This window comes from Ursus americanus, chromosome 1 (genome assembly GCF_024610735.1).
Source record: "Ursus americanus isolate L20-20 chromosome 1, mUrsAme1.1.p, whole genome shotgun sequence".
In the NCBI taxonomy this organism is placed as follows: Eukaryota; Metazoa; Chordata; class Mammalia; order Carnivora; family Ursidae; genus Ursus; species Ursus americanus.
Window position 1 is genome coordinate 35,331,412 of NC_142127.1, and position 13,773 is coordinate 35,345,184.

The window sequence follows — 13,773 nt, forward strand, 5'->3', positions numbered from 1 at the left end:
ATGTAGAGTTGAGAGAGACACTAAGGTGACTTCGAATCTAGTCTAGGGTTGTGGTTTGATTCCCATATGAACCAAGTGCCCAAGGAGGGAAGGGGAAATTCCATTGTACCAACTCTGGTAAAACTTCAAGTACGTCAATAGGACCAGTCGGGAATGTTCAGGAATTAACACAGCTAAAATATCACATATATTTGCAAACAAACAAACAGACAAACAAAAGGATCATTCTTTAAAATAGTGTGTCAGATCTACATGTGGTTAAGCGGTGAACCAAAGCATGTGATATACAAAGATCTTTTTCAGGAAAAGGACTCATTAAAAGATTAGTTCTGAAAACAATCTGAGTAGGAAGCTTTGTGTTAATCTAGGCCATGAACAAGCTTTGAATTTCTAATAATTGAAAGATGTTATAAAGGCCAGCAACTCTTCTTCAAATAAGGAAACCAAGGTCCAAAGAAATCAGGTGAAACTAAGTCTCACAAAAATTAAATAATTTGAGCACTGCCACTATGCTAATAAGTGGTAGAGTTGAGTGGAGAGTCTAGTATGTTTATATATAACACCAGGCCATTCTATTCTAGTCCAGATTTTCCCTATTTGTGATTAAGAAGGGAATAACCTGTTCTATTAATTTGCTGACTTCTTAATTAATATAAAAATTTGTTTTTTCTTACTTTTTAAAAAGATTTTATCTATTTGACAGGGAGAGAAAGAGAGAGCACAAGCAGAGGGAGCAGCAGGCAGAGGGAGAAGCTGACTCCCTGCTGAGCAGGGAGCCCAATGCAGGACTCAATCCCAGGACCCTGGGATCAGGACCTGAGCCAAAGGCAGGCACTTAACTGACTGAGCCACCCAGGCGTCCCTCTTACTTTGCTTTTAACTTGCTGAGTACCTTTTCTTTTTCTTTTCTTTTTTTTCCTTTATTAACATTTCCTTCTGTTCTCTATTTTCTCCTTCATTTATATCTTTCAATTATAGATACAAGGCTATGCATATTTTAGGTATTGTTAGTTCAAGGACTCATATATAACATAGAGAACAAATTTTTCTTTAATATTGGATTCTGTGAGCTTAAGGGAGTTTAACCAATATCTTTAGCTGAGTCTACATTTCCGTGGGAGAACACTCTGTAACTGAGTGGTTTTATAGACCCAATTTACTGTGACTATGCACATTGTGTCTTATACAGCTGAGACTGTCACATCTAGCTTCTTTGTTACTGGGAGAATCATGCGGACTCTTTGTAACAAATTGACCCCACTAAAACATATAGATCATTTTGATTCAACTACATACGTATAGGCTCAGCCTGAATCTGAAAGCTTTATTTTTTAATTGGGCTTAAATCTCTTCTTGTCACATTTACACCAGGAGAAACACAGTGGAAATTCTAGGAGTCTAGAGAGAATATGATTCTCTAATGAAAAATGGTTTGAGAACCAAGCAAATCTATAGTTGCCATAGTTGAGATGCAGTTGAATATCTGAAAAGGATTTTTAGATTTTTTGCATCTTGTTATTTGAGCTTTGCGACAAGCCATATTCCCAAAAGATTTTAATGGAATAATGTTTTCTTAACACCTTAATATTACTCTATTTGTGGATATAGGTGTGTGAATAATATTTGTGGCATAGAATAATAATTTTGTGTATGTTAAGAATTGATTTCCAGTGGCTAAAAGTTCTGGACAAACCCAATTAGGATGAATAATTCATCTATACCAAGCCCACATAATGTGCACACCAAAGTAGAGACACAGATACAAGGGGTAGAGTAGCACAGCATAAATACCATGTAAAAGAAAGAAAAACAGTTCAAAATGAGTAAAATTCTTTACTAACTGAAACATTAAGATAAGATACCTTGGCGGAGCTAGAGCTGGGTTTTAGGGCCAGAAGATGGAGGATACTAGCTGCTGCACTCAGGAAACTGGAGGCTAGCTTTTGTAAATTTTAAGCAGAGTAGTGACATGATCAATATGGTGCTTTGGAAGCTCATAGGAAAAATTGAGGCTTGTGGTTTTTGGTAGTGAGATTTGGTGTATGCAGTGCAATCCTAGGGGATAATTAATTGAATTTTGTTTCAATGATTTGATGATGATGCTGGCAATTAGTAGTTAAACGCCATCGATATAAAACATTTTGCCATGGTTTGGGCAACTTTAAACAAGAAATGATGGTTTCACATCCCACACAACTTTCAAATGCTTTGATGCATAACCATGTACATTACAAATCTGTAAAATCTATCTTTTAAAACGTAAATCCACAAAAAAATACTTTTTCCTGGCTTTAATGACACTTAACTTTTTACAAATAAATATAGTAAATAAATTAAGGAGTGATTATGCTCTAGCTAGTTTCAGATTTACCCAGTGTAATTGAATACATTAGAGACTGTATCACTAATGGCAAAACTATTTGAGGGGTTTTAGTTGCCTGTGCATTTCACTCATGCTAGTCTCTGTCTTCACATGACTTTATATTAATATTTGAAAATATTACTTCTTAAGAAAAAGAAAATATTTATTTCTTATGGATTTACTACTTATTCCAACATATTAACTACAGATAATATATAACAACCTTTTTGGTTGTGTATTTCAAATTGGGTTTTAAATGCTTGCCACGAAAAATAGTTATCAATGTACTTAATCTGCTGACTATTTTTATTCTAATGAAGTAATTAAATATTAAGTTGAATATATTATATTGCAATGAAACATGCTGATAAAGTTGGCAAATGGAAATACATTCAAGATTTAGAGAAAACTTTAAAAAACTCTGTAACTGTCATTTTCATGTTAAAAAAAAAAAAGAACCTTAACATTAAAGAAAAAAAAAAGAAGAGACACTATTGTTTCTTCAGGAATAGCACAAATGGCCTTGGACTATGCTGAGCCACACACTATTAGAAAAAAGATTAAAATTAAACCAGTTTCCCCATGATTTCTTAAATGACCACTTTGTCCACCCTACCCCACTCTCCCATTCCCCATTACATCTTCTTTTCCCTGCCATCAGTCTAAAGATATGATCTCTGAGGTGTTTTTAGACACAAAGAGACAGAGTATATTTATATCAGATGGTGATATTTCATGATAGGAAATATAGGTCAGGAGACAATCTGTCACTATTTTATCCTATGTCACAATATAAATAAGGGAAGCTTGCCTTTGAACACATCATATTTCATTACGTGTCACTTCGTGGCAATGGTCTGTCACGTGTTTTGGAATGTTTCTCTGATTTGAATGTTAGTTCACTCTGTCTTACTGAGCATGAATTTAGTCTGTTATTTTATATCTATTGTTTTTAAAATTTTAATTCATTTTCTTAAAGTTTACATATAGTAAAACTCACTCCCTGAGTTGAACAGTTTTACATCAACATGATGTCAGTATCAACCATTGCATTTAAGAAATGCAAGCAGTTGTATAAAGATCACCATCAATCAATATACAGAACAGGTCCCTCCACCCCATAAATTCCCTGTTGCTGCCAACAACCCCCGTAAGCCACTGGCCTATTTTCTATTCCTCTACTTTTACTACCTCCTGGATATCATACAAGTCGAAAGTGGACTCATATAGTTGGTTAGACATTGGAGTCTGGCTCTTTCACTTAACATAACATGTTTGAGAGTCACCTATGTTGATTGTTATGTGTATCAATTGCTCATTACTGTTTATTGCTGAGTCATACTCCACAGTATGGCTGTACCACAGTTTGTCTCTCCATTCACCCAGTTGGAGGACAGTTGGGCTATTTGAAGTTTTTGGTGGTTATGAAATAAACTACTGTAAGTATTCTCATAGGTTCTTTGTGATCATGAGTTTTTACTCTTCTTGAGTAAGTATTGATAGTATGGTATTGATGGGTCATATAATAAGTATATGTTTAAACCTCAGGAGACACTGCCAAATTAATTTCCAAAGTCAGTATACCATTTTGTGTTCCCAACAGCAATGTATGGGAATTCTACTTGCTCAGTATCTTCTTGTCATTTGTTTTCTTACTATTGAGAATTGAAAGTTCTTTAACATTCTGGATATTAGCTTTTGTCATATATGCAATTGCCAAAATTTTTCCTAGTCTGTGGCTTGTCTTTTCATTCTTAAGAGTGTCTTTCATGGAGGAAAAAATATTGTTTTGTTGAGCTCTAATTTATCCATTTATTTTTGCCTTTGGTATTGTACCTAAAATTTTTTCCTAATTCAAAGTCACAAAAATTTTTCTACTAGGTTTTGTCACAGAACTTTTTAAATTTTAGGACTTATATTTCAATCCCTGATCCATTCTAAATTAATATTTGTATGTGGTGTGAGGGTATGGGTTGAGATTAATTTGTTTGTGTATAAATGTCCAATTGTTTCAACACTAGTTTTTGAAAAGACTATCCATTCTCCAATAATTTGTCTTTGCACTTTTCTTGAAAATCAAATGATCATATATGTGGATTTATTTCTAAAATCGACTCCACTGATAGATGTGTCTATCTTTTTGTCAATACATACTGTCTCAATTATTTTAGTTTTAAAGTAAGTCCTGAGGGGCGCCTGCCTGGCTCAGTTGGTGGAGCATGTGACTTTTGATCTTGGTGTCATGAGTTCAAGCCCCATGTTGGATGTAGGACTAACAAAAAAAAAAAAAAAATTAAAAATAAAGTAAGTTTTGAAATCAATTAGGGAGAGTCTTCAACATTGTTTTTATTCTTTGAAATTTTTTGGCTATGCTAGTACCTATGGCCTTTTATATAATTTTTGATTCAGCTTTGCAGTATCTACTAAATAGCCTGATGACATTTTGATTTGAATTGTTGACTGTGTAAATCACTTTGAAGAGTCTTGGCATCTTAACTATATTTGGTTGTCCAATCCATGTATGTAGTATATCTTTGAATTTATTTAAGCATTTTTTTATTTTCTTTATTAATGTTTTCTAATGTTTAGCATACATTTTTGCTTATGTATTATTTGAATCATATCTAAATATATCTGTTGTTTTTAAATTTTGACTTTCAAATGTTCATAACTAATGTATAGAAATAGAATTGTTTTTTCAAATATTGGCCATATCTAATATTTGTTTTAACTATAGAGTCTATTCACTCATATCTCTCACTGTACATTTTCCTATTCTTCTTGTATGGAATGGCTTCTGATGTTCATACTTAAATATTTAATCATAAAGGCAGAAGAAAGCAAATCTTAAGATTGTTATATATTCTAATACACATTGATATATTTTTATTATATATCACTTTTAGTTTATTTCTCTTTATCACATTTTTGTATTTGCAGATATTTTCCTGCCATATTGATAAGCCAGGAAGAGTCCATTTTTCCTGTTCTACTTCTCTGAATGGAATAGTTCCCCCATGTTAATAATTAGCCTTACAGTAACAACAGTATTTGCAATGCCATTTTTTATAATGCCATTTTTTAATTTAAAGTTTTTATTTTAATTCCAGTTAGTTAACATACAGTATTATATTAGTTTCAGGTGTACAATATGGTGATTCAACAATTCCATACATCATCCTGTGCTCATCAGGACAAGTGAACTCTTAATCCCCATCTCATATCAGTCCATCCACCCACTACCTCCCCTCTAGTAACCATCAGTTTGTTTTCTGTCATTAACAGTCTATATCTTGATTTGTGCCTTTCTCTCTCTTATTTTTTGCCTTTGCTTCTTTGTTTTGTTTCTTAAATTCCAGATAAGAGTGAAATCACATGGTATTTGTCTTTCTCTAACTGACGTATTTCACTTAGCATTATACTCTCTAACTCAATCCATGTTATAATGTCATCTTTATAATTTAGGTTGTTGATTATTTTCCTAAATAGAGTCCAAGATTCACTTAAGGCTTTCAAAAATAATAATAGAAATTAGTTGTCTTAAAATATTAGTCTTAAGAAATGGAGATATTCATTATCAGATGTTTCAATTTCAGAACAGGAGGGGATTATTTAACTGAAATATAAAAGTCAGCATCTAAACAAACAATTAAAAATATTTATGTATACCTTAGTATATATCTGCCAATACTAATTCCAAAGCTACACAAAGGAAACATTCAACAAAGTGAAAAGAGAATGCTAAATTGCAAAACCACCTGAGATACTCTTTTTGCTTTTCCATGTACATATGGTAAGAATTAATTAAGAAGAATTAATACATATGGTAAGAATTAATTAAGAAGAATTAATTCAATGAGAATTGTATGAAATCTAATAGTTATTAACTCATTTTCCTTACACTATCAGTCTTATTCTTGGGATGTTTCATCTTTTGAATTTATTTGCTAAGACAGTAAAATACATACTTCTAGCAGAATTTGAATTAAATAGATATGCCATTCAAGAAATCTAAAATATTGCTGTGCTGTTTTTAAATCTTGAAAATTGGTTTGTTTTATAAATTAGAATATGTTTTATTTCACAATCCCATTTTGATTAATTCTCTGAAAGCACTTGGTTATAGCATCTCAAATAATTGAAAATGGGGTGAAGAGACTCTGTTTCTGTTACTTAGAAAACAATTCTAGGACAAGAAAGAGTCTCTCCAAGGTTTTAATTTAGGAACACAGGAGGGTCTGACGACTTTGTTCTCTCAACATTTAGAAGACAAATCTGGATGGACTGGTAGTCTCATTCACTCACCATTTTGAAAAGTTAAACAAAGAGCTTGCTCAAAAGGTCTCAGTTAACTCATTAAGGAGAAGACTTATACCAGTCCATGAGCTCCAGTATCTTCCCTTCCTGACAAGGCCACTTTACTAGCCTCGGAGCTTCTGTTTTCATGGGGTCCCATGGATGTTTTCCTGTTTCTCCTCTTGGAAACTGCACTAGATTTGGGCATGGTTCAAGCAGGCCATGAGGATGAACTAGGTTGTGGGATAACAAAAGCTCAGCAAGGTGCTTGCAGAGCAATCCTTGGAATACACTCAACACTATTCCTTACACAAAAGATCTTATTGTAACTTTCTACATAAAGTAATTATAGTAGAGGCAAAGTGTTTGATAAAATTATATAAGGTTTTTAGGTGGGCAATAGATTTGTGTGATTATTGTGGATTCGAATGACTGCTTGTAATGAAAGAAAGCAAATATTCATAGAATGGAAGGAATTTTTTGGGGAAAAAAAAGGTAAGAATGTTCCTGACATGGTACACTCACTACTTTTAACATTGAAAATAAAAAATAGTTAAACCCTGAATTCTAAAGTCATTTGAACCATGTTTCTCAATCTGTTTTTATAATTTTATTGAATAATTATTCTCATATTGTTAGTGTGTTCTCATTCAATAAAGAAGTTATGGGGGGTGCCTGGCTGGCTCATTGGACTGAACAGGCAACTTTTGTTCTCAGGGTCGTGAGTTCAAACCCCATGTTGAGTGTAGAGATTACTTAAACAAACAAACAAACAAATAAATAAATCTTTTTAAAAAATGGTTGTGAAATGTTATAAAAATGATTATTTGACCTTATTCTCATCATTTGTCTTAGGCTTCCCCCCCACACCTTTTTTTTTTTTTTTTTGGCTTAAATAGTACCAGAAATGTTTCTCAATAGATTAAATAGCAACATGAGCAGGAAAAAGAAATGATCCAACGGAACGCAGCCAAACCATATAAAGATAGAAAGAAATGAAAATAAAGGAAGCTAGTAACTGCTAGTAATCTTGGGTAACAGAAAAAAGCGTATGTGGTATGTTTTTCACAGTGCATGAGGTACTTCTTGATGGGAGAAAAGAAATGTGTTGTATGATAATTCACGTGTTAAAACATCCTAGTAGTATTTTCTTTGAATTCCTCATAATAACAAACTATAGTTAAAGTGAGAAATGGATATTCTTCAAAACAAATAAAATCATACGCACATGTGCTTCAGTGAGCTATTGAACTTCTTTCATTCAAAGAAGTGAGTTGAAAAACCACTTAAAAGATGAAAATCCAGTCTCTGTCATTTGTATAATAAGGCAGCTTATACGGATGTCTCCAAGTGATTTACATATCAAAACAAACCAAGAGCATAACACTTCAAATGAGGCTATCAACTTTTAAGATGATTTGAAATTCAGACGGTAGAGAGGATGGGTAGTTTAAACCCCAAAGACGTGGAAGCACCACATAAAAATGTATTCAGTGTTTCTCTCTTTAATCCCTCAAGATCCAAACTGCCACTGGTTTGGGGAAAAACACAGGATGGAAATAACACATTATTAAAAGGCACTGCAACAAACCGTACTGAAGAGCTCTCTCAGTGCCTCTCCTGAGAGAGAGAATCAATTTGATTCTCTTAGTTATAAATGTATAGAGCTACTCCCTTAACTGGATCGCGCATGCATAGGCATTAGAGATTATATAAAATAACTTCATTTTCACCCTCTCAACTAAATTGAAAATCAGGAATCTTTAAAGTGCTTTTCAACAACCACCACGAACCACAGCTTCTAATACTTTCATCACGCGATCTTATCAACCTCATTTTTTGCTGTTGTTATTTGCAGAAGAAAAAAAGATGTATAGACACATTTAAGTTTGGTGATCTTTTGGACATCAAGCCATCGATGGCTACAAAAAGGCTTGGCAGACATGTGCAGTTGCCCGAGCTGTTGGAAAAGAGGCTGCTGCCCACAGTCTCCTCTAGAGAGGCTGCGAGAATCCGCAAGAAAAGAGAGTTCAGTGATGATATTGATGATCCTCTACAAATCCAGGTGGAAATTTTCTATAAAAAAATATGTCCATGACACCACTTCCTAAGATTCTAATAAGCTTAAAATGAGGAGTCTGTTTTCTGAAATGCATCCATGCTCATTCTGATATACAGCCAAATTTGGAAAACAATGGTTTAGACTATTTGGGGACAAAATATTTTTTAAATTTTTTATTTTGGGGCACCTGGCTGGCTCAGTTGGTAGAACATGTGACTCTTGATCTCAGGATCGTGAGCTCAACCCCACATTGGGCATAGAGCTTACTTGAAAAAAATATAATTTTTATTTCAATATAATGTTAATAAGTATTATACAATGGCATAACACTTTTATTAACTTTTCTCCCAAATCCATTACCAAACTATGGATATTTACTTATTTTCATTACAAATAGGTAACAAGGTTGACCTTTTCATTGAAATACACTCAGGAACATTTCTTATGAAAAAAATATTATAAAGAATAGAATTTATATATAATGAATTTATGTGACTATAGTATTTATGTAAATGCACGTATTTTTTCAGCTTGTAATAGTAAATAGGATCCTTTGAGAAAATTCCTTAGATGAGCAAAGCCAATATCGTATTTTATCTATACAATGGCTTACATATTTTTAAAGACCTTGGAGTTTTGAGAAGGCAATAAATAGTTTAGAATAGCAGCTTTTGTGACATTAATGGAAGGCTTTCTTTAACAGTTACAGCAATAGCTCGTATTCAGTTTGATTTTTGCTCCTCAAGGGGTGGAAAAATGATGAAGGTGTTTAGTTTAAAATGCTTTATTTTATAATGTGAAGAAGCTTTTTTCCTGTATATCCATCAAATAATTTTATATAAACCCTGTATGCAGACACCTCTGGTGGCTTTATTGCATAGAGTTCTTTACCAAATACTGGGGAAATAAAATTGGAAAACCCTTATTCGGTATCCAAAACTCTATAAATTTGCTTTTGAGACCATTGCATTTAGACCACTTGATTCTTTGGGCAATTTCTTGTGTTGATTCTTAGATTTTAAAAAATGACTTATTTACTCTTAAAGTCTTTTCATCCTTAATAGCGCTCAATATTTTATTACAAATAAAATACTTGTTATAAAAGCATTTGAGGATATGGTTACAAAATCACAGCATGGATTATGGGAAGTGTTTAAGAGTCTGTTTAAATAGTAAAGATTCATTTTTGTTATAATGGTCAACTAATGAGTGCTCATTCATAATAAAGATACTAAGAATTTAGAACACGGTATAAACTCTTTTAGGTAATTTGCTATGGCTTTGAAGAACAGAGGTAAATTTTCAGCATCCTGCTATTTATGTACTTTTTTAATGATTTTCTAATTTAGAAATATGATTTCTATAATAAAAAAATTGAATCTAGCAGGATATTCATGTTATAGTATCTATTCTGTTGCTAACTCCCTATGGGATTTATATGTGTGACTTTACTTCTCTAAGCTACAATTTTTTCATTGTAAAAAATAGTCTGTTGGACCAGATTATAACTACCATTCCTTCCATCTCTAAGTTTTTATAATTCTGTGGCTCTCTTTATGCTGATTTGCTAGGAAAATCAGAGAATTATATAATATCTAGCAAGTGAGGTGTGATAACATATTAATATTTTTTCTAATTTTGCACGTATTATGCTATTCTGATGACTTTCATGCTTTCTGACCATAAGATTCCTCTCCAGACCATTCTTAAAAACAGAACCCTTCTTAAAAAACGAAATCCCCAGGGAAATAAATACCAACTGATTTTTATGATCATGCAAATTTGAAGACACTGAATTACGACATTGGGCACCAGAAAGAATTATATGTTATGTTAGAAAAATTTTTACTGCAAATGACAGAAAATTGAACTTAGTTTAAGCATCCTAAAGAGAGAGAGAGAGACATTTATTGGATCATTTAACTGAAAAGCCCAGAGTAAAATATTCTTCAGTCTCTAGAAAATCCAAGCTCAGATGATGTCATCAGAGTATGATTTATCTTTCTTTCTCTCTGTGTATATTGGTGTTTCATTTATGATTCTACTTTCCTCTGTGCGTTATTTGCTCTCAAATGAAAGTGGTATATGAGGGCCCTAGCTGCAGTCTCCTGAATCTCCAGGCATGTTTCCATACTGTGGCTCAGTCATTAAGAGTCCGCCTTCGGCTAAGGTCATGATTCTAGGGTCCTAGGATGGAGCCCTGCATCAGGCTCCCCGGGGGAGCTCAGCCTGCTTCTCCCTCTCCTACTCCCCCTGCTTGTGTTCCCTCCCTTGCTGTGTCTCTGTCAGATAAATTAAATCTTTAAAAAAAAAAACAAAAACATCTCTACTGGTTGCTCCACAGAATCCCTAGATCACCTTTGATTGCCTTTGATTCAGACTCTTGTCCGGGAACCAACCTCTCTGGGCAGAGTGTAATGCAATGCTCCCCACACCCCCCAGGAAAAGTCAGGTGTTTAAAGAATTGATCTTAGGCAGCAAAACTTTAACTGTTTACCACTGAGGGGATCCCTGTGTATGTTTCTTAATATAATTAATTTTATTGTACATTGATAACTGGCATGTTTGGGGACTTGGGGCTCTGGTTGAGATGGGGTAAGGACACTCCACCCCACCTGTCCCAGACTGCCACTTGAAACCCAGGGCACACCCAGGAAGCAGATACGCAGAGGGCCCTGAACGGAAAATAAGAGTAGGTGGATGAGGGAGGAAAATCAACACAAGGAATGACAAATGCAGCTATGTTTTCTCATTTTCTTTTGTCCTTCCCAAATCCTGGCTTAGACTTTATGGAAGCCTAAATTCCAACACTGTGTGGACATAGGAAGTTCCAAGAACCATTTTCTGGCCAGAACACTGAAAGGGGAAGCCACTTGGGGAAGGAGACTGTGTGGGGGAAATCCTTGATTTTTTTTTTTTTTTCTTTTTCTTTTTACTTTCCTGGCCCAGTTGCAAACAGCCTCTGTCCAAAGCTGCGCTTCTGCGACCTCGGGCGGCAGGGCAGACAAAGACTGTCACTCACACACCTGAAACACCCAGAGAAAACATGCTTCTCTGTTCAGAGGTACTGGGAAGAGGGACTACTGTTGTCTTAAATGTGGGAGAAAAAAAAAACCTGCCATTTATTTTTTCTTTCTTTTCTCTTGTCACTTTGTCCCAGAGGGAACGTGACAGTGTAGGGAGTTCTGTGCTATTCAGAGGTTTAGGCAAGGGTGCTCTTCGGTAGGGCAGAGCGGGGCTCTTAGTGAACCAGGGGGAGAAGACTGCACATGGGTTGCCAGCAGGTGGGGAAGACCTGTATGGTCTTGGTTTGCGGGTCACTGCATTCAGCGGAGGAGGTCATGATTCTGGAAATGTGCAGGGCACGACCCCTGCACTCACTTGTGCAACCCCAAGGAGGGCTACTTTTATTTTCCACCTGTCAAACCTTTAAGGAAGTTATCATTTACATGAGGAATCTAGAAGACCTTGAACTCCTAAAGGCAGAGAGTAGAATGATAGTTACCAGGGGCTGGGCATAGAGGAAATGGGGAGATATTGATCAGAGGTCGGTTATAGCACATGAATACCTTCTGGAGAGCTAACGTGCCTCCTGGTGACTGCAGTTAATGCTACTGTCTTGTATGCTTGAATGTGCTAAGACAGTAGATCTTTTTTTTTTTTTTTTAAGAGAGTAGATTTTAAGCATTGTTTTTTTTCCTTCCCACACAAAACGTGATACCTATGTGAGAATGACCTCTATGTTAATTAGCTACATTGTGCCAATCCTTTCACAAAGCACACATATACCAAAAAACATCACACTGTACACCTTAATTTTATGCAATTTTTATTTGTCAATTATACCTCCATAAAGCTCAAAAAATGAAATATTAAGAAGTATAAAAATTCAACAAGTAGCAAACAACCAAATTTTAAAAATAAGCAAAAGATTTGAACAAATACTTTACTAAAGAAGATATAGATACCAGAAATTCACACGAAAACATCTTTAGTCATTAAGGAGATACACAAATTAGAACAACAGGAGATTCCCACACATACTTTTTAGACTAGCTAATATGAATGGAAAAAATGAATAAATGAGTGATAAATGAAAGATCGGAGTACTAACTGCTGGCATGGATACAGGACAGTTGGAAATTTTATAAATCACGGTGGGAATACAGATGCTTTCGAAAGTAGTTTGGTATATTTTTATAAAGCTATACATATATACACTTACTATATGACTCAATAGTTCTGATCTTAGTATTTGCATTAGAGAAAATACAACTTTTATTTATTCAAAAGCACAATTGTATATATCAGCATTATTCATAATCATCACATATTGAAAATAACCAATATCCTTAACAGGTGAATGGATAAGCATACTAGTGCACCAGTAAAATATAATGTGTTTCATTTCTTCTTTTTTTTTTAACATAGTACTTTATTTTGTTTATTTCTTTTTTAAAAGATTTATTTATTTGAGAGTGTGCATGTGCCACAGGGAGGGGCAGGAGAGGGAGTGAGAGAATCTCAAGGAAACTCCCTGCTGAGCCCAGAGCCCGAGGCGGAGCTTGATCTCACAATGCTAAGATCATGTCTTGAGTCGAAATCAAGAGTCCCACACTTAATGAACTGAGCCACCCAGCACCCCTATAATACCTTTCAGAAATAAAATTGAATGAATAACCGGATGTCAAAAATACGGCTGAATTTAAAATGCATTATGCTAACAAAGGAAGTCAGATCTACTCACCCACCTATGGCTTCCAGAGAGAAAATTATATGACATTTTGGAAAATGAAACTCTGTAGGCACTGAGAAATAGATCAGTGTTTGCCAGGGGTTGGTGGTAGTGGTGGTGGTGGGAACTGGGGGTGGGAGGGAGATTTGATTACAAAGAGACAGCAATGGGTAATTTTTTGGGGGTGAAGAAATTGTTCTGTATCCTTACTGTAGTGGTGGCTACATGACACTACGTACTTGTCAAAATTTACAGAACTGCATGCTGTAAAAGTTAATATTGTTGCATATGAATTAAAAAAATAAAATAAATGTATTC

The 13,773-nt window shown here is 34.5% G+C and overlaps 1 pseudogene; it reads left to right on the forward strand.

Annotated features, from left to right (window-relative positions):
* The window catches only part of LOC148110737 (uncharacterized), a 67,670-nt pseudogene extending 58,914 nt beyond the window's left edge, over nt 1-8,756 (forward strand).
* The last annotated feature ends 5,017 nt before the right edge of the window (nt 8,757-13,773 follow it).